The sequence below is a fragment of the Hyperolius riggenbachi genome, chromosome 5 (assembly GCF_040937935.1).
Source record: "Hyperolius riggenbachi isolate aHypRig1 chromosome 5, aHypRig1.pri, whole genome shotgun sequence".
Classification (NCBI taxonomy): Eukaryota; Metazoa; Chordata; class Amphibia; order Anura; family Hyperoliidae; genus Hyperolius; species Hyperolius riggenbachi.
The window spans coordinates 224,942,938-224,965,964 of NC_090650.1; positions in this window are offsets into that span (position 1 = coordinate 224,942,938).

Consider the following 23,027-nt stretch of genomic DNA (forward strand, 5'->3'; position numbering starts at 1 on the left):
AGCAAAGTGCTAGCTGCATGTAACAAAGCAAACCGTGTGGAAATTGGTCCACCAGGGACTGAGAAATCCTCCGCGGTGGCTTAGCCCGAGCTCAGCTTGGGCTTACCGCTGAGGAGGTTAATTTCAGTGATCAAAAGAGCCCCGAGACACAACAGTATCCACAAGTTTAATTGAAAAACATAATATTTAATCTTTAAGACACTTGCATACAATTTGCATAATAAGTTGCTACACAGTTTATTAGGCCATTTTTCATGGTTCAACAATAAAATGTTGATGTTAAGTGTACATATAATTAATGTTTTTAGTCTCCCCAATAATAAGAAAGACAGAGTAACCAAGCAGTTCAGGGTGACTCAAAAGGAACCAAAAAGCCCTCCTACTAAAAAAGCAAAGCTTGGTGTAATTTGCCTTCTTAAAACAGAAGGAAATTTGCAATAATTCAGTTATAAGTGAACATTTGTGGTTACACACAATGCACTACCACTGAATATGCAAATGATACCTTTTCGTCCTTGTTAAGCCAAGCAAGCATCCAGAACCGCTGGTGTATAGCAAGCCTATAGCTTTAAGTTTTACACAGCCATATCAAACCCACATGTAGACAGCCTGTTTCGGACTTTTGGTCCTCATCAGTACATGGCAGGAATTGATAAGGCTGTATGAAATAGGGCTTGGACCAGTACAACAGAATAACCAAGCAGCTCGGGGTGACCCAAACTACTAGGAATGTATAAGGATAATAAGGAGCGCTCCATAGGGCATTCAACTTTTTTTTATAGATTATAGGGAAAACTGAGGCGGAAAAATAATAAAACTAGATTAAATGGTTAAAAATTGCTGAGGAAGTAGTGGTGGACTTACCTCCCTTAAAGGACAACTGAAGCCAAAGGTATATGGAGGCTGTTTCCTTTTAAGCAATACCAGTTGCCTGACCCTCCTGCTGATCCTCTGCCTCTAATACGTTTTGCCATAGACCCTGAACTAGCATGCAGCAGATCGGGTATTTCTGACATTATTGTCAGATCTGACAAGATTAACTGTATGCTTGTTTCTGGTGTTATTCAGGCACAACTGCAGTCAAATAGATCAGCAGGATAGCCAGGCAACTGGTATTGTTTAAAAGGAAACAAAATATGGCAGCCTCCATATCCTCTCGCTACAGTTGTCCTTCAACCACTTGCCGACTGCACAGGGGCGGCCGGAAAGTGGATCCCGCAAGGACCGCCGCATGCACAGAGGCGGCGGTCCTTGTACGGGCATGGGCGGAGCGATCGCGTCACCCGTGACGCGATCCTCCGCCGGGGATCGATGGCCGGGGATTTAGCCTCCAGCTCGCCGGCCACTTAGCAGCGCCGGCGGGCGGAGGAATACAAATCTCCGCCGATCTATGCTTATAATAGGCTTTGTAATGTATACAAAGCCTATTATACAGGCTGCCACCTACCCTGGTGGTCCCAGTGTCCAAGGGACCACCTGCAGCCACCCAAGCACACTGATTTCCCCCCCCCCTGCCCCCTGATCACCCACAGCACCCCTCAGACCCCCCCCATGCCCACCCCCCAGACCCCTGTTTGCACCCAATCACCCCCCTAATCACCCATCAATCACTCACTGTCACTATCTGTCGACACTATTTTTTTTATGCCCTAAACTGCCCCCTGCTCCCTCCTGATCACCCCCCACCCCTCAGATTCTCCCCAGACCCCCCCCCCCCCCCTGTGTACTGTATGCCTCTATCCCCCCTGTAATAACCCACTGTCAATCACCCATCAATCACCCCCTGTCACTGCCACCCATCAATCACCCCCTGTCACTGCCACCCATCAATCAGACCCTAACCTGCCCCTTACGGGCAATCTGATCACCCACCCACACCAATAGATCGCCCGCAGATCCGACGTCAGATCACCTCCCAAGTGCATTGTTTATATCTGTTCTCTACCCTAAACACCCACTAATTACCCATCAATCACCCCCTGTCACTGCTACCCATCAGATTAGACCCCTATCTGCCCCTAGGGCACTCAATCACCCGCCCACACCCTCAGAACGCCCTCAGACCCCAGCCCTGATCACCTCACCAGTGCATTACTTGCATATATTCCCCCCTCTAATCACACCTTGAGACACCCATCAATCACCTCCTGTCACCCCCTAGCACACCTACCATCAGATCAGTCCCTAATTTGCCCCGTGTGGGCTCCTGATCACTCGGCCAAACCCTCAGATCCCCCTCAGACCCACTTCCAATCACCTCCCCAGTGCATTGATTGCATCTATTTTCCCCTCTAACCACCCCCTGAGACAGCCATCAATCACCTCCTGTCACCCCCCCCCTAGCACTCCTATCCATCAGATCAGGCCCAATACAACCTGTCATCTAAAAGGCCACCCTGCTTATGACCGGTTCCACAAAATTCGCCCCCTCATAGACCACCTGTCATCAAAATTTTCAGATGCTTATACCCCTGAACAGTCATTTTGAGACATTTGGTTTCCAGACTACTCACGGTTTTGGGCCCGTAAAATGCCAGGGCGGCATAGGAACCCCACAAGTGACCCCATTTTAGAAAAAAAGACACCCCAAGGTATTCTGTTAGGTGTATGACGAGTTCATAGAATATTTAATTTTTTGTCAAAAGTTAGCGGAAATTGATTTTTTTTTTTTTTTTCACAAAGTGTCATTTTTCACTAACTTGTGACAAAAAATACAATCTTCTATGAACTCACCATACACCTAACGGAATACCTTGGGGTGTCTTCTTTCTAAAATGGGGTCACTTATGGGGTTCCTATACTGCCCTGGCATTTTAGGGGCCCTAAACCGTGAGGAGTAGTCTTGAAACAAAAATGACCTGTGAACTCCTAAAGGTACTCATTGAACTTTGGGCCCCTTAGTGCAGTTAGGGTGCAAAAAAGTGCCACACGTGTGGTATCGCCGTACTCAGGAGAAGTAGTATAATGTGTTTTGGGGAGTATTTTTACACATACCCATGCTGAGTGGGAGAAATATCTCTGTAAATGGACAATTGTGTTTAAAAAAAAAATCAAACAATTGTCATTTACAGAGATATTTCTCCCACCCAGCATGGGTATGTGTAAAAATACACCACAAAACACATTATACTACTTCTCCTGAGTATGGCAATACCACATGTGTGGCACTTTTTTGCACCCTAACTGCGCTAAGGGGCCCAAGGTCCAATGAGCACCTTTAGGCTTTACAGGGGTGCTTACAAATTAGCACCCCCCAAAATGCGAGGACAGTAAACACACCCCACAAATGACCCCATTTTGGAAAGTAGACACCTAAAGGTATTCAGAGAGGGGCATGATGAGTCCGTGGCAGATTTCATTTTTTTTTTTGTCACAAGTTAGCAGTAATGGAAACTTTTTTTTTTTTTTTCTTGTCACAAACTGTCATTTTACGCTAACTTGTGACAAAAAATAATATCTTCTATGAACTCACTATGCCTCTGAGTGAGTACTTTGGGATGTCTTCTTTCCAAAATGGGGTCATTTGGGGGGTATTTATACTATCCTGGAATTTTAGCACCTCATGAAACATGACAGGTGGTCAGAAAAGTCAGAGATGCTTGAAAATGGGAAAATTCACTTTTTGCACCATAGTTTGTAAACGCTATAACTTTTACCCAAACCAATAAATATAGGCTGAATGGGGTTTTTTTTTTTATCAAAAACATGTTTGTCCACATTTTTCGTCCTGCATGTATACAGAAATTTTACTTTATTTGAAAAATGTCAGCACAGAAAGGTAAAAAAAAAACATTTTTTTGACAAAATTTATGTCTTTTTTGATGAATATAATAAAAAGTAAAAATCGCAGCAGCAATCAAATCGCACCAAAGGAAAGCTTTATTAGTGACAAGAAAAGGAGCCAAAATTCATTTAGGCGGTAGGTTGTATGAGCGAGCAATAAACCGTGAAAGCTGCAGTGGTCTGAATGGAAAAAAAGGGTCTGGTCCTTAAGGGGGGTAAAGCCTACGGTCCGCAAGTGGTTAAGAAGACACACAATCACTTTACCAATTAGGCCTCTACTCTAAAAACAGTGTTGTTTTACAAACTGTGAACTGAACTGTGATACCATTCATTGATCTAGGTCTCCATGTGAATGACCGCCACCATCAATGAGATGGCACAGTCATTCACAAGAACCGATACTTACACATCCATGCATTACTTCTTGTTTGCGTAGTAATACTACACACAGGAAAGTTATGCGTGAGGACATCTTTTTGCCAAATAGTAAAATTACATCTACAAACATCTTTTCCATGAACAGACTTTTTTGCATTTAAAATTAACCCTTTACCTCCCACACTCCCCAATAGTTACCCCCAACAAATTTTTGTAAAAAAAAAAAAAAATACAAATAAAAAATACATAAATATTTACCTTAGGGGCTGAACATTTTTCAATATGTACATCTAGAGGATATATTACTGTTACTTTTTAAATTATGGGCTTGCAATTAGTGATGGACGCAAAACTGAGAAAATGCACCTTTTATTTCCAAATAAAATGCCATACATTGTACTAGGGAAACATTTTAAATGTTGCAATAACTGAGACAAATGGGCAAATAAATTGTATGGCTTTTAATCACGGTAGCATGTATTATTTTAAAACTATAATGACCGAAAACTGAGAAATAATGAATTTTTACCCCCCAAAGAAAGCCTAATTTGGTGGCGAAAAAAGGACCACTATCAAAGGTAACTAAAATTCTAAATGCCACATATATTTCCAGTAATTACTAGCAAATAGCAACACAAAGTCTTTTCTTTCATCTTTTAATTTGTGTGAAAAAAAGGACAGAGAACCGTTTTCACTGTGGGCATTACAATGGAGGACTATGTTCAGGACGCATGTAGAGTCCTCACTAGCAGTAAAACTTTGACTGGAATATCTTTAGAAATGATTCAAAGCAGAAAAATAGGGCTTACACAGGGGAGAAAGGTTGAGGAACAATATATGAGGACACTTAAAACAGATCCCTTGTGATGACATATAATTACTATAAGAGGGTGGGAGGGGAGATGAGGGAGGGGAAAATCTGTCATCAGGAGGATGCCAGAAATGATTGGGATGTGTGCATTGGAGTGAGCCAAAGAAAGAGATGTGAAATAGAATGGTGGAAGGGTTAAGAATATATACAATGGCTTGCAAAAGTATTCGGCCCCCTTGAAGTTTTCCACATTTTGTCACATTACTGCCACACACCTGAATCAATTTTATTGGAATTCCACGTGAAAGACCAATACAAAGTGGTGTACACAGGAGAAGTGGAACGAAAATCATACATGATTCCAAAGATTTTTACAAATGAATAACTGCAAAGTGGCGTGTGCGTAATTATTCAGCCGCCTTTGGTCTGAGTGCAGTCAGTAGCCCATAGACATTGCCTGATGAGTGCTAATGACTAGAGTGCACCAGTGTGTAATCTAATGTCAGTACAAATACAGCTGCTCTGGGACGGCCTCAGAGGTTGTCTAAGAGAATATTGGGAGCAACAATACCATGAAGTCCAAAGAACACACCAGACAGGTCAGGGATAAAGTTATTGAGAAATTTAAAGCAGGCTTAGGCTACAAAAAGATTTCCAAAGCCTTGAACATCTCATGGAGCACTGTTCAAGTGATCATTCAGAAATGGAAGGAGTATGGCACAACTGTAAACCTACCAAGACAAGGCCGTCCACCTAAACTCACAGGCCGAACAAGGAGAGCGCTGATCAGAAATGCAGTCAAGAGGCCCATGGTGACTCTAGACGAGCTGCAGAGATCTACAGCTCAGGTGGGGGAATCTGTCTATAGGACAACTATTAGTCGTGCACTACACAAAGTTAACCTTTATGGAAGAATGGCAAGAAGAAAGCCATTGTTAACAGAAAAGCATAAGAAGTCCAGTTTGCAGTTTGCCACAAGCCATGTGGCGGACACAGCAAACATGTGGAAGAAGGTGCTCTGGTCAGATGAGACCAAAATGGAACTTTTTGGCCAAAATGCAAAACGCTATGTGTGGCAGAAAACTAACACTGCACATCACTCTGAACACACCATCCCCACTGTCAAATAGGGCAGTGGCAGCATCATGCTCTGGGGGTGCTTCTCTTCAGCAGGGACAGGGAAGCTGGTCAGAGTTGATGGGAAGATGGATGGAGCCAAATACAGGGCAATCTTGGAAGAAAACCTCTTGGAGTCTGAAAAAGACTTGAGACTGGGGCGGAGGTTCACCTTCCAACAGGACAACAACCCTAAACATAAAGCCAGGGCAACAATGGAATGGTTTAAAACAAAACATATCCATGTGTTAGACTGGCCCAGTCAAAGTCCAGATCTAAATCCAATCGAGAATCTGTGGCAAGATCTGAAAACTGCTGTTTTGACTCAGTGGGCTGAATAATTACTCACACCCCACTGTGCAGTTATTTATTTGTAAAAAATGTTTGACGTCCTGTATGATTTTCGCTCCACTTCTCACGTGTACACCACTTTGTATTGGTCTTTCACGTGGAATTTCAATAAAAATTGATTCATGTTTGTGGCAGTAATATGACAAAATGTGGAAAACTTCAAGGGGGCCGAAAACGTTTGCAAGCCACTGTATATCGATAAGATAGATACACAAGATGATAGCTAATTTAGTAGTCTAAGGGAAGGAAAAGGAGAGGAGGGAGAACAAGATACAGAATTGGAAAACGAATGATGTGCCCCATGAAAGTACACCCCCCAGGTATTGGTTCCCCTGGGGTGTGTCATATGGTCCCCCCACTCCCCCCCCCCTTTTTTTTTGTCCCCTCTTTTTGTCTCTCCTCTTTGGGCTCCACCTCCCCAGGCCCTCAGGCTGAGATCATGTTACCCCAAATTTTGAGGGCATCACTGGTGGGTGGAGGAGGGTGGACACCGGGGAGGATAAGGAATTTAGAGGGGAGGAGATGACTCCTCCCCTCTCTTATGGGTTGTTTTCCCCTTCTTTTTTTCTGTCTCCTCCTGCTCTCTGGGGACTGCTCCCCTCCCTCTTGCATGTTAATATTTTCTTTGGGGGGGGGGGGGGGAGGGGGACCGGAGGTGGGGCGAGCCTTTGGTTGGAACGGTACTCCACCTCCTAGGGCACATCGTGCCAAGATTAGGCGTCAACTAGTGACCCTAGGTAGGAATTTTGATCCAATGACCCCTGACGGGGGTCTTTGCGGAACTTATCCACAACAAGGTGTAGGTGAGTATGCAAGAGATGGATGTAAAATAGATAGATGGGAGGGTTATCTTTTTACTTTTTTTTTCTTATTTTCTTTTTACTTCTCCTTTATTTCTATCTATCTATTATTATTTTTTTCCTTGTGTGCTGAAAATGTATCTAATTGGATTAATAACTACCATGGAAAGCGATTGTATGAAATATATGGAGGGAATATCGGCCTCCTCTTGGATATAACATGGAATTGGAAGGGAGTGGGAAGGAGGAGGAGGTAAAACATGAGCCACCTTATATTAATGTCCCCAGAATGCCCGTGGCCTAAATAAACCGGCAAAAAAGGATGAGTCTTATGCAGGAACTCCATAGACTGAGAATCCAAATCTTTTATACAAGAGACACACTTTAAAAAAACATCCCATCCTAGGCTGACTGATAGATTTCCCCGGGCCTTCTGCAGCAGTGTGGAGGATGCAAAAAAGAAGGGGGTTGCGATCATATTGGCCAGAGAGGTGATTTCTGAAAATCTTGAGACTTACAAAGACCTGAATGGTAGATTTCTGTTGATAAAAGGAACTTTCAACACACATAAGCTTACACTGGGAGCTATTTATGCACCCAATACTGGGCACATAGGCTTCCTAGAACAGGTGATGAGAGCGTTGGAAGGATTTGCAGAGGGGTCAGTGATCCTGGCGAGAGATCTTAACTTTACTTTGGATCCTTAGATAGATACCTCTATGGGGAAGTCGTTTTTGACATATAATATGATTAAGAGGGAAAAACTCCTTCTACAAAGGAACCAGCTGGTAGATGTCTGGCGCCTCCAGCACTCTAAAGAAAGGGACTATACATACTTTTCCCCTCCACATTGGTCCTACTCATGTCTGGATTATTTTCTTATTTCCCATAATGTATTACCAACACAGTTAGATGCCAAAATTGGTCTGACCACCATATCGGATCACTCTCCGATTTTACTGGATGTGAGTTTAACAGAGAAGGCATTAAAACCATTTGCATGGAGGATTAATACTTCTCTATTACAGAATAAAGAAATAAGAGACAAGATTGAAGAGTGCATCCGTACCTATTTTGAGATAACTGATGCAAGACAGTTTTCCCCTATGATTATATGGGAGGCACATACATGTGTTATTAGGGGGGGGGCTGATTCAAGAGGGGAGCAGAATGAAAAAAGAGAGGGAAAAAACTAAAAGGGAACTCATAGACAGTATTGCACAACTACAGGGAGTGCAGAATTATTAGGCAAATGAGTTTTTTGACCACATCATCCTCTTTATGCATGTTGTCTTACTCCAAGCTGTATAGGCTCGAAAGCCTACTACCAATTAAGCATATTAGGTGATGTGCATCTCTGTAATGAGAAGGGGTGTGGTCTAATGACATCAACACGCTATATCAGGTGTGCATAATTATTAGGCAACTTTCTTTCCTTTGGCAAAATGGGTCAAAAGAAGGACTTGACAGGCTCAGAAAAGTCAAAAATAGTGAGATATCTTGCAGCGGGATGTAGCACTCTTAAAATTGCAAAGCTTCTGAAGCGTGATCATCGACAATCAAGTGTTTCATTCAAAATAGTCAACAGGGTCGCAAGAAGCGTGTGGAAAAACCAAGGCGCAAAATAACTGCCCATGAACTGAGAAAAGTCAAGCGTGCAGCTGCCAAGGTGCCACTTGCCATCAGTTTGGCCATATTTCAGAGCTGCAGCATCACTGGAGTGCCCAAAAGCACAAGGTGTGCAATACTCAGAGACATGGCCAAGGTAAGAAAGGCTGAAAGACGACCACCACTGAACAAGACACACAAGCTGAAACGTCAAGACTGGGCCAAGAAATATCTCAAGACTGATTTTTCTAAGGTTTTATGGACTGATGAAATGAGAGTGAGTCTTGATGGGCCAGATGGATGGGCCCGTGGCTGGATTGGTAAAGGGCAGAGAGCTCCAGTCCGACTCAGACGCCAGCAAGGTGGAGGTGGAGTACTGGTTTGGGCTGGTATCATCAAAGATGAGCTTGTGGGGTCTTTTCGGGTTGAGGATGGAGTCAAGCTCAACTCCCAGTCCTACTGCCAGTTTCTGGAAGACACCTTCTTCAAGCAGTGGTACAGGAAGAAGTCTGCATCCTTCAAGAAAAACATGATTTTCATGCAGGACAATGCTCCATCACACGCGTCCAAGTACTCCACAGCGTGGCTGGCAAGAAAGGGTATAAAAGATGAAAAACTAATGACATGGCCTCCTTATTCACCTGATCTGAACCACATTGAGAACCTGTGGTCCATCATAAAATGTGAGATTTACAAGGAGGGAAAACAGTACACCTCTCTGAACAGTGTCTGGGAGGCTGTGGTTGCTGCTGCACGCAATGTTGATGGTGGACAGATCAAAACACTGACAGAATCCATGGATGGCAGGCTTTTGAGTGTCCTTGCAAAGAAAGGTGGCTATATTGGTCACTGATTTGTTTTTGTTTTGTTTTTGAATGTCAGAAATGTATATTTGTGAATGTTGAGATGTTATATTGGTTTCACTGGTAAAAATAAATAATTGAAATGGGTATAGATTTGTTTTTTGTTAAGTTTCCTAATAATTATGCACAGTAATAGTCACCTGCACACACAGATATCCCCATAAAATAGCTAAAACTAAAAACAAACTAAAAACTACTTTCAAAAATATTCAGCTTTGATATTAATGAGTTTTTGGGTTCATTGAGAACATGGTTGTTATTCAATAATAAAATTATTCCTCAAAAATACAACTTGCCTAATAATTCTGCACTCCCTGTAGAGAGACAGCATAAGAGATCATTAGCTGATGATGCACTGGGCAAATTGACAGCAGAGAGGGAAATGTTAAAAACCTCAATGTTCTCAAAAGCAAAGTACATAGGACAAAGATGTAGAAGGACGTTCTTTGAACATAGAAATAAGGGGATGAAATTATTGGCAAGAGCACTCAAAAACCAGCAGGCCTCAAATTATGTGCCATATATATTGTATAGGACCTCTAGAAAACATATAAGAAGTGAGTCAATAGCCAGGGTATTTAAGGAATTCTATAGTATAGTATATGGGTTACCAGAGGTGGAAGGGGAATCCCAGAAGGAGCAGAGGAAAAAAAAGCTAAGAGATTATGTCATTTCAGTTGATATAGTCACGTTTAGAATAAAATACAGGCGCTGCTCCAAGTAAAATCCTCTGTATATCTTTCACCAGCTGCTCAAGATGACCAAATCCACAATCGGTATCACAAACTCCAAGTATATATCCACAGCGCTAGGTGATCACAATGGTATCTGCAGTCAAACCACAGTGTATATTTTTAGACAGTGCCCATCACCAAGGATAAAATCAATAGGTCACTTACTGTCCTTAAAAACACAATTTTTAATAAAAATCCAGATAATACCACATATACAATATCTTACTTTAGGGGTCCTTTTGACAGGGACTCTTAGTAGTAATAAGCATATAGTGTATCCAATACACAAAAAATAGTATTCTCACGGTCTCTTGTACATTTGCCCTGACGACGGCGAAAGGCCGAAACCGGTCGGAACGGTAACTGGAGACTGATTTTATCCTTGGTGATGGTCACTGTCTGAGAATATACACTGTGGTGTGACTGCAGATACCATTGTGATCACCTAGCGCTGTGGATATATACTTGGAATTTCAGTTGATATGCCACATATCTCTGAGGTAAGTGAAGAGGAATTGGAAAGACCAATAACAGCTGAAGAGGTAAATTAGGCCATTGCTCAGTCCCCAGTAGGAAAATCTCCTGGGCCGGATGGATTCGGAATAGAGTTTTATAGGCAATATGGGGAGATATTGGTGCCCCGCCTACTAGAGGTGTTGAGATCACTGACGGAGGGAGGGGCCAAAAGGGGGGTTTTGGGGAGAGAAACCATGGCATCTCATATAACTGTTATTCATAAGGAAATAAAGATCCAGAAAGCTGCTCAAGTTATAGGCCGATATCCTTATTGAATGTGGATCTAAAGATATTTGCTCAGATCTTGGCGATGCACCTATCAAAGTTTGGCCCGAGCCTGGTACATTATGATCAGGCAGGCTTTGTACCCGGGAGAGAAGCACAGGACAACACTATTAGAGCCTTAATCCTGACACAGCTTGCGAGGTCCCAGTCCGTTTCTGTCATGTGCCTATTGACATACGCCGAGAAGGCGTTTGACAGGGTGGACTGGGACTTCATCAAAATAACCCTGCAACAGGTTGGCCTGGGGGAAGAATGCTGACTAATATACTGGTGTTGTATTCGTCTCCCACAACCAGGGTAAAGATAAATGGTGTGCTCTCTGACCCCTTGGAAATTAAGGATGGAACAAGACAGGGATGTCCTATTTCCCCTCTAATCTTTGCTCTTAGACTAGCACCCCTCCTTAGAGATATTAGGAAAAATGAGGATATCACAGATATTGAAAAGGGGAAAGAGATACACAAGGTCGCTGCTTATCCAGACTTACTATTTTTCCTCTCCAGGCCTAGAATATCATTACCTTGTCTGTTGGTAGAATTTAAAAAATATGGAGCATTATCCAACTTTAAAATAAATTCGGGAAAATGCAAGGCTTTAGGAGGATGATGAGCCCAGGAGAAATCGAGAAAACCAGGAAAGAATTTATGAAGTTTATCTTGGCAGCTGGACCTGCCAGAATAAGCTTTAAATTGTAGACACAGCCTAGACATAAAGGGGGGGCTAGCAGTCCTGGATCCACGCCTATATTATGTAGCAGCTGTCCTCAACAGAATAGTGGATTGGCACTGGAACTTACAAAACAAGAGATGGGGGGAATTGGAACAAAATTTAGAGAATCTATCGTTAAGCAATATGCTATGGCTAGGAAGGAATTATAGACCTGCTCACTCAGCCAGTGACCTCCTGAGACATACCTTAAACATCATTTATAGATATTATCAAAGGGCCTCCCTTACAGCCCGACCTTCCTCTCTCCTACCGGTTCTGGATAACGCAGACTTTATTCCAGGAATGAAGGAAAATGCCTACCAACAATGGAGGGGGATGGTGGGAGTTCGGGCGCGCATGATGATAGATGGGAGAAACTGGAAGACGTTAGCAGAAATAGGGCAAGTAATGCAAAGGGACAATCTGGACTTTTGGAGCTTAGTCCAGTTTAGATCCTTCCTGAGTGCACAGGACACAAGAGCCGAGATGTCCAGAGGGTACACACCATTCGAGGACCTATGTGGAGGGGAGAGGAGACAAAAGGGGAATCACTCTTGGATCTATGATAGCCTGAACTCTAGGGAGGACTATACGAGGGCCGCTAGAGATAGATGGCAGAAGGATCTCCAGAGAGATTTCACGGACTCCCAATGTAAGAAAATTCTCCTATGGGCACATAAATCCTCCATGTCTGCTGGGGTACAGCAATCTGGGTTTAAGATATTAACCAGCCGGGCGGTATGGACGAGCTCAGCTCGTCCAACACCGCCGGAGGCTGCCGCTCAGGCCCTGCTGGGCCGATTTGCACCAAATAAAGAGCAGCACACGCAGCCGGCACTTTGCCAGCCGCGTGTGCTGCCCGATCGCCGCCGCTCTGCGGCGATCCGCCGCGAGCAGCGGCGAAAGAGGGTCCCCCCAGCCGCCTGAGCCCAGCGTAGCCGGAACAAAAAGTTCCGGCCAGCGCTAAGGGCTGGATCGGAGGCGGCTGACGTCAGGACGTCGGCTGACGTCCATGACGTCACTCCGCTCGTCGCTATGGCGACGGTGTAAGCAAAACAAGGAAGGCCGCTCATTGCGGCCTTCCTTGTTTATTCTGGGCGCCGGAGGCGATCGGAAGAACGCCTTCGGAGCGCCCTCTAGTGGGCTTTCATGCAGCCAACTTTCAGTTGGCTGCATGAAATAGTTTTTTTTTAATTTAAAAAAAACCCTCCCGCAGCCTCCCTGGCGATCTTATCAGAACGCCAGGGTGGTTAACCAAATGGTACTATACACCAGAGAAACTGGGCAGGATTTTTCAGGGAGTGTATAGGAGGTTCCAGAAAGAAGTTGGAAAAATAAAGCATATATTCTGGGATTGTCAAGATATTAGATCATTTTGGGAAGAGGTTAGAATAATAATTAGGGACATGACTGACATCGATCCGCCAGATGACCCAGGATTTTTTCTCTTGCATGCTAACACTTGGAGCATCAAGAGGTATAAAAAAATCCTTGATCCGCCATTTGATTAACGGAGCAAGAATATTGGTTGGGAGACACTGGAGGTCTATGCAGGCCCCACGGTGGTGGAGTGGCTTGGGTAAATCTCCTATATACATAGAATGGAACAACTAACATATGCCATAAATGGAATGGTCTCACAAGGAGAAGAAATCTGGGAGAAATGGACTCATTTTATTGAAACAGAAACTTATAGGAATATCCTTGGGAGAGGCAGATAATGAGGGTGGCCGGGGGAATATTGGGGACAAAAAACATACTAGATAACTCCCCTCCTGATTTAAAGTACGTGGGTGACTAGTATTGACCCCAGAAGAATTAGACCAATGGATCCTTTCTTCATGGTAGAAAAGGCCTGGATACCCAACTGTTTTTTTTTTCTCTCCTTCCCTTTTTGGTTGGAGCTCTATAGTGGTTGGGGATGTGTGTGATGATGAGAATTGAATGTATGAGAGGGGAGTGTGATTGGACATGGGGAGAGACGTAGGGATAAGAAGGGGACAGGGAAGAGATAATTAGAAGAGGCGATTATTTTAAGTAGACTTTGAGTAAGAATATGAGAATTTGTATAGCTCTCTGTGGTGTGATGTATTTTGGGGTGGGGAGGAGGGTGAGGGGACTGGAGGGGAGACGGAATGGGATAGAATGTGACATAAGTTGTATTTTTATGTGCTGATATGCATATGTTTTTGATAAATAAAGAATATGTAAAAAAAAAAAAAAGACGTACAGCATCAGATACTTCAGATAGTGTGTGTATATAACTAATCACTAGCAACTGTAGTGTTCCTGAGTCTGTGCACACTACAAGAGCTTTTTAAGCGCTAGTGGTTTGAAAAGCTCTTCCTAATGCAATGCTATGGGGAATTTTTACAAAATCAGTTCCAGTGAGAACACTCACATAGGATAACATTAGCAAGAGCTTTAAAAATCACAAAGCTCTTAGAAAAGCTCTTGCAGTGTGCACCCGCCCTAGCTCTGCTCACGGAGTCTAAGAAAACAATGGTTACAGCCAGGAACAGCCCATTCTGAATGAGGGGTTGTAAGCTTCCAAGTCTGACAGGTATAAGTTAGAGACTCTTTTTTAAAAGCAGTTCTGTAGTGTGTGTGGGCAGGGCAGAAACAAACAGTAAATCATTCCTCTGTGAATAGGTGACGGAGAAGTGGAACCTTTCCCACATGGTATGGCTCTAGCATTAACGCCGACTACATTGTTGCAAGCTGTAATTATTTCACATAGTCTGTGCTGAGAGACCTGAGAAAAGCTTGCTAATGTTGCTGGCTAAACGCTCTATAGGTATGTGGGGTTTACAGAAAAACAGTTTCTTTGATAATTGTTCTTTAACCATTTTATCCGCCTGGATGTGATCCTCACGTCTGTGATGATCGCTGCTGCAGCAGCTGTTGCTGGAAGTAGTAGTGCTGCAGCTCAGGCAGTTCTGATCTATTTCCATGCAAACTGCATAGCTTTGTCTGTCTTTCCCTGCTGTCAGCTTGTGACTGATTATCATTCACCTGTGTGGGAATCTGCATGTCTGCTCCCACTGGATGACCTCAGTATAAAGATCTGCTTCCTGCAGGGTTTCCTTGGGTTTTCATAGCTTCAGTGTAAGCCAGTCTTGCTGTCGCTTCAGCCCCGATCGTGTTTCTTGTTCTAAAGATACTTTGCTGGTTTTGCATCATATATTGGTTCATTGCCCATATATATGCATACCAGCACGTTTATTATTTTCCTTGTATTTGTGTTACGTTGATACATCAGTGTCGCTGATGTATACGTACCTAAACTGTTTATATCCTGTGTGCAGTTAGTCAGCTTTCCAGCACGTTTTGGTAGGTTGCGCGTACCGTGACCACCCGTGCTGAGGTAGTTACCCTGCTCCTGGTTACCGTTTGTGGATTGCGTTCATCTCTGCGAAGAGATAACGAATCCTTCTGAATCCTGTTCTGTTACTGTTTGTGGATTGCGTTCATCTCTGCGAAGAGATAACGAATCCTTCTGAATCCTGTCCTGTTACCGTTTGTGGATTGCGTTCATCTCTGCGAAGAGATAGCGAATCCTTCTGAGTCCTGTCCCCTGTATTACTCCAGTCTTAGTCAGCGTTCCTGCTTATGTCATATATCGGTTCATTGCCGATATATACATATGTTAGTCAGACGTTACAAATAGTTTCATTGATAGTTGTAATTGTAATACGCTAGGAAAACATACTTATTGTATATTTATCTGTGTTACGTTCATCTATCTTAATCCTGCTATTTTCTGACTATCCTGTCCTGTCTTTGTGAGGCACGCCATCGCCGCATCGCATTGGCTGCCTCATTCCAGTCTGTCTGGTTTTGGACGCTTGCTGTCGCTAAGTAGCCGCTAGCTAGCAAGCGTTCATTCTGTCTTCCTGTCCTGATCTCCTCAGTTCTGGTTTATGCGCTCAGCGCTACTTTGCGCTGAGACGTTATAACGAAAGCATTGTTTGTGGCTGTCAGATCTGCACCGGCTCTGTGCGCCACAATCTCCTATTGGAGTCAGTCCTCCCCTCCACTATACTAGGGATAGCCTGTTTCCTTGTGCTAGTGTGTGTACCTCCTCCACGCCAGCTCATGCGTTGCATGCTGACTGTGGAGAATACACCACCAAGCCTTACAACGTCCAGGCAGCTGCTCTGCTGCGGTGCCGCGCTTCGGCGCGCTCCTGCGTGATTGTGAGCATGCCCCCGTGCTGTCCCCCGGTAGCCCTGGGATCAGTGAACGGGAACATGGTTACTAGAGGCTTCAGTCTTTCTGCAAAAAAAAGTTTCCCCGTCCTCCTTGTGCTTCCGGTTAGCGAGAAGCACAAGGAGAAAAATAAAACTCAAGGTGGCCGTCTTGTGGCCAAATAGTAAAACTACATCTACAAACATTTTACAAACCATTTTACACATATTATAACATTAAAAATTAACTGTTTATTTCCCAACACCAAAAAATTACCCAAATTAAAATTTTTAATGAAAATAAAAAATTACAATAAAAAAAAACAAAAACAAACATAGTTACCTAAGCGTCTGAACTTTTTAAATATGCATATGAAGGGGGTATACTACGAATAATTTTTAAATTATAAGCTTGTAAATAGTGATGGACGCAAAACTGAAAAAATGCACCTTTAATTCCAAATAAAATATTGGTGCCATACATTGTGATGGGGACAAAATTTAAATGGTGTAATAACCGAGACAAACGGGCAAATAAAATACATAGGTTTTTTTTTTATTATGGAAGCATGTATTATTTTAAAGCTATAATGGCCAAAAACTGAGAAATAAATGATTTTTTTTCAATTTTTTTCTTAATATTCCTGTTAAAATGCATTTATAAAAAAATAATTCTTAGCAAAATGTATCACCCAAAGAAAGCCTAATTAGTGGCGGAAAAAACAAGCTATAGATCAATAAATTGTGGTAAGTAGTCATAAAGTTATTAGCAAATGAATGGGAGGTGAAAATTGCACTGAGGTGAAAAATCCATGCGGGCTGCAATGGTTAATATTGAACACCACATCCCCCTTTTTTTTGCATCATTATCAGCAGTCCATAGTGTAGTGTTTGAGGCACAGACTGAACTCTCTGAGAAAGCTGTATCCTGAAAATCTGTGATGCAGTGACTATTGAAGGCGTACGTTTAATCAGAGCCCCTTTTAACTTGGGTATCAGCTGCCTAAGGGCTATTTTATACTAGATGAGATTTGCTGCATTTTGCGATCCATTTCTGGTTGAATGCAAATTATAGAATGCAAAGATTGCTGCGGAATAAAGTCGTTGGAATCCTTTTATACTACTGTGATCTGATTGTGTGATCGCAAATGTTGTGCATGCTGCATTTCTTCTGCGGTTCACCTTGTGTTCCTAGCAGCCAGAGAACATTGCAAAAAGCAATTGCAGTAAAATTGCATATACATGCACATCTGCATATTATTATTGCTGAATTATATAGCGCCACCATCTTCTGTGGTGTAGTACAATAGGAGGCATGTGTGAAGAAACACTTCGATAAGGACGAACCCTTCCCCAGAAGTAAATATAAAAACTCACAGGGACACAAAAATCAATATGGATTTCACATTCAGCACACAGAAGGTGAGAAGGTATCACCAAGGCCCTGAACTGCCTAACAGAATAAATAAGAAAAATGGAGCAAAATATATTCTATACACCATATTCAAAGCTAACAATAATTGCAAAAGTATAGCAATGTTTAATCTTGTACAAAGATGTGCAAACACTTAAATCATCGCTGGAAGTTTATGGCTTATCAAGTGTAAAAATAATGGATATTCAACGTAAAATGAGTACTTAATGATTTCAGAAGGCTACATCTTCAAACACTATTTTGCACACTATGGTCCATCACCCCAGTTCTTTGAAATCCAGAATAGAAACAGGTCAGTAGTTACATATTATTACACTTATTCTTTTTATATAATCCTAACATTTGTATAGCGCTTTTCTCCTGTCAGACTCAAAGAGCTCAAGAGCTGTAGCCACTGGGTCATGCTCAAGAGGCCACCCTGCAGTGTTAGGGAGTCTTGCCTTAAACTTGCCACCTTACTGAATAGGTATTGACGGGTCTAGTCCTGGAAAAAGAAGTGAGCAGACTCACCTCAAAAACCTCTGCGTTGTGCGTAGTGCCCAAAAATGGGAGTGGTTAAGCATAGCGTGGGAGTGGTCATGGGTGGGGCCAAATATACATGGCCTTAGCAGTGGTATAAAAGGTCTGCCAGGGGAAGTTTGAGCTCTGTCGTAGTGTATCCCCAAAAAGTAGATGTAATCTGACAGCATTTCACCAAAAATACACATAATCTGGCAGAGGTTCCTCCAAAATACAGATAATATGGCAGTGGTTCCCCCAAAATAGACAATCTGGCAGCAGCAGTTCCCCCAACATACACATAATCTGAAAGCAGTTCCCCAAAATACGCGAAACCTGGCAGTGGATCATCCAAAATACACGTAACACCCAAAATACATGTAATCTGGCAGTAGTGGTCACCCAACATACACGATCTGGCAGCGGTTCCCCAAAATACACATAATCTGGCATCAGCGGTTCCCCAAAAATACAGATCTGACAGCAGTTCTCCCAAAGTATCTGGAAAGAAAGGACAAAAGCGATCCTGTACAAATTGCTGCACCACCAATTATAAATGTAACAAAACTTTATTGGACATTCTACAAAAACATCATAAAAACATTAAGACAGTTACTGTGACCAGCAAACCACCACAATGCGGTATAATGTGGAAAAACAGATACACAAATGCCTCACCTCCTATATCTCAAATAGACCCTAATGGCTGCCAACAAGGTACTTAAAGTGGGTTCATGGGATTGAACCCACCATTGGGTATGTAAGACCCGGGTCTGAGCTAGTAGTCTGAAATTAAATGATAAGGGTGGGTTTCACCAGGGAAGGATCTCCTATAAACCACCGTGAGAATAAGATCAAAAAAGTGCTAAGTGCATGACAATATGCTCATGAGCCATGAGAATTGATAACCATAAACATATATGGACAGTGCATATAGGGATCATGGATCCCAAAGTATTAAGGGATATACATACGTAGCCCAGAATGATGAGTGCAGGCATCCATGGAGTAAGGGTGGAGGGAGGCACACAGGACGCTCCACGCGTGGCGTGGTTCAAAAGGACCACTTCCTCAGGAGCCCCAAAGTAGGAGCCCCCAGTATAGCTAGCCAGGTCTATAGGTGTCCCCAGTTTAACCAGTTCACCCCCAAGGGTTTTTATCCTAACGGACCAGAGCAATTTTCAGTTGTCAGTGCTCCTCCCTTTTATTCCCTAATAACTTTATTACTACTTATCACAAGAAAATGATCTATACCTCGTTTTTTTCGCCACCAATTAGGCTTTCTGTGGATAGTACATTTTGCTAAGAATTTTTTTTATTCTAAATGCATTTTAATGAGAAAAGCAGAAAAAAAAAGAAAAAAAATCATTATTTCTCAGTTTTCAGCCATTCTAGATTTCAAATTAAACATTCTCCTGTGGATAAAACAAACACGTTTTATTTGCCCAGTGGTCCCGATTATTAAACGGTTTAAATTATGTCCCTATCACAATGTATGGCGACAGTATATTATTTTGAAATATAAGTGTTATTTTTCTGTTCTGTTTTTTTTTTTTTTGTTCTGGCCATAATTACAAGCCCCTATGTAATAAATTAAAATTAATTTTCCCCCATAAAATATAGAATAAATAAGCTGAGTCCCTAAGGCAACTACTTATTTATTTTTTTAAGCTGATTTTTTTTTTTACAAGTGTTTTTTTTTGGAGGGGGGGGGGGGGGAGGGGGAGGGTTGGAAGTGTAATTTTATTAATGATGTGTATATATTTGAAAATGTATGTATTTTGTAGGTGTAATATACTTTTTGGCCACAAGATGGCGCTAGTGAACACTCGTTATAGGAAGTGTTCACTTTTTTTTTTTTTTTTTTACACTTTAATTGTTACATTTCCTGTTTTTGTGAATGGGCGTAGCCGCTGTTCGCGGTCACGTCCATTCACTCCAGGCACTGCGATTGGGTAGAGGACCGTTCGGTCCTCTTCCCCAATCACCCAGCACGGGAACCCGACGGTAATGGCGGCGGTAGCAGCGGCGGGAATGCGCGACGTATTAAAACATCATGTTGCCGTTATAGCGGTAAGCATGACGTTTTAATACAATAGGATGTCTGTAAATGGATAAGTAGCCATGTGTATAGTTGTCCCCAGAATAGGTGGCCAGATGTAGAGATGTCACCAGAATACGTAGCCAGGTGTATAGATGTCACCAGAATAGGTAGCCAGGTGTATAGATGTCCTTAGAATAGTTGGTCAGGTGTATAGATATTCCCAGAATAGGTGGCCAAGTGTATAGATGTCCCCAGAATAGGTAGCCAAATCTATAGGTGTCCCCAGTATATGTAACCAGGTGTATAGGTGCCCCCAGTATAGCCAGGTGTATAGGTGTCCCCAGTATATGTAGCCAGGTGTATATGTCCCCAGTATATGTAGCCAGGTGTATAGGTGCCCAGTATATGTAGCCAGGTGTATAGGTGCCCAGTATTTGTAGCCAGGTGTGTAGGTGCCCAGTATTTGTAGCCAGGTGTATAGGTGCCCCCAGTATATGTAGCCAGGTGTATATGTGCCCAGTATATGTAGCCAGGTGTATAGTGGCCCCAGTATATGTAGCCAGGTGTATATGTGCCCAGTATATGTAGCCAAGGGTATATGTGCCCAGTATATGTAGCCAGGGGTATATGTGCCCAGTATCTGTAGCCAGGGGTATATGTGCCCAGTATATGTAGCCAGGTGTATATGTAGCCAGGTGTATATGTGCCCAGTATATGTAGCAAGGTGTATAGGTGTCCCCCCAGCTGGAGGGGAGCAGAGCAGCAGAGAGGAGCATTGTGCGCAGCGTGGGAAAGGGCGGACGTTTCCCCCTCCCTCACCTTGGGGCTCCTCTCCGTGGCTCTCCCCTCCATAAAGAATGCGGCGGCGGTGGCTGGCAGCGGCATCAGTGGGCGGGACTTACCTCCTCCACCGTTCCGGCAAGTGGACGCTGTTCGTGCAGCTACTCTGATCTAGTGAAGACCAGAGCAGCGGCACGCACAGCGTAAACCCGGAACGCTGGAGGAAGTAAGTCCCGCCCACTGATGCCGCTGCCAGTCACCGCCGGCGCATTCTTTATGGAGGGGAGAGCCACGGAGAGGAGCCCCAAGGTGAGGGAGAGGGGGGAAACGTCCGCCCTTCCCCACGCTGCGCACAATGCTCCTCTCTGCTGCGCTGCTCCCCTCCAGGGTGCTAGGGTGGACGGCGTCCACTGTCCAAAAAAAGTGGGTGGACACCGCCCCCCCGCGTTCACACAGGACTCGACCCCTGGGTATTGACCCTAGCCAGGATTCGAACCCCGGTCTCTCATGTTAAAGAGAACCTGAACTGAAAATAAAAAGTCAAAATAAACATACACAGGTCATACTTACCTCCCATGTAGTCTACTCCTCAATCTTTTTCTCCTCTCCTGCATCCTGTTTGTCCACTGTGATCAATAGATTTCTCTGTCCTCCATTTTGAAAATGGTTATTACCCCATAACAGCTGCCTGGTCACCACACCGTTAAACTGTAATATCGCCCATTTGAGCCATAGGGAAACGTAGACATTACCTTGCACATTCAGTTGTAACTGACAGCAGTTGATATATAACTGACAGCAACTGGTATATTTCAGTTCTGACAAAATATTGTCAGAACTGGAAGGGATCACTGTAAGAAGAAAATGGTGAGCCTCTGAGAGGAATTGATGGCAAGCTAACTATGTAATATTCATTTGCAGCTACGTCATGTGTTTATTTTAAATAATTTTACTCAGTTCAGGTTGCCTTTAAAGACGGTGCCCTTAACCAGTACACTATCCAGCCACTATATACTGTAGCACTTCCATCTTCCGCAGTGCTTTACAGAGTACATAGACATGCCACTAACTGTTCCCCAAATAGCTCACAATCTATTTCCTGCAATGGTAATAGTCTTATGTCCCTACAGTTGTCTAAGGCTAATTTTGGGGAAGACCGTTAACTTAGCAGCTACGTTCTCCCCGTGCTCTAATATCCGGGCGCTCCACCTGGCTAATTCTGGTGAGTGTCCAGCTGTCATGGCTCTCTTATCAGTGCAGCACATGCAGAGGTGGGGCCAGCCAGGGGAGCTGTGAATAATAATTAAGGGGTGGGATCACACACACAGCTCTTCGTCTTATAGCAAACACTTAGGCCTCTTTTCCACAGGCAGTTGATAGGCAGTGAAATGCACCCAGTTCAACTGCTCGTGGAAAAGAGGCCTTAGTCTTATTAATTGGTGCATAGCTAAACACATTTGTGAAATATCACAATAGAACATTTGGTGTTTTTGTTCATCTGAAAAGAAAGCTTTTGCATTGATTTCTGTTAGATCAGACAAGAAGCATAAAGAATATGATCAGGATGTCTAGTTTACAGCTTTGATTCTAAAACCTTTGATTCAAAGCATTTGTATGTTATCACCCTGAAAATGTCAGCTTGTTCCTCATTCTGGGATAATGTATTTGAGGCCCAAAGATATATATTGGAACCAAAAGCAAAATCCCTTTATTGCACATCAGGCCTAGTGTGGACTTTATGAATAACTGAAGAAATGAGCTTTGTAATTATTTGACTATCACAGCATGGCTACTGTAGAGGATTGTTGGTGATGAATGGTATTAGCTGCTAGAGATGGCCCGAACGGTTCCAGGCGAACTTCCGGGGGTTCGCGATCGCAGAGAACCGCAAACTTTACCGGAAGTTCGATTTGCCCCCATAGTGCACCATTAGGGTCAACTTTGACCCTCTACATCACAGTCAGCAGGCACATTGTAGCCAATCAGGCTACACTGCCTCCTGGAGTCACTCCCCTCTTATAAAAGGCAGGCAGCGCCGGCCATTTTACTCACTCGTGTGCCTGCAGTAAATAGAGAAGGGCTTCTTAGCTTGCTCCTTGCTGATTCTTATTGCTAAAATAGCACCCC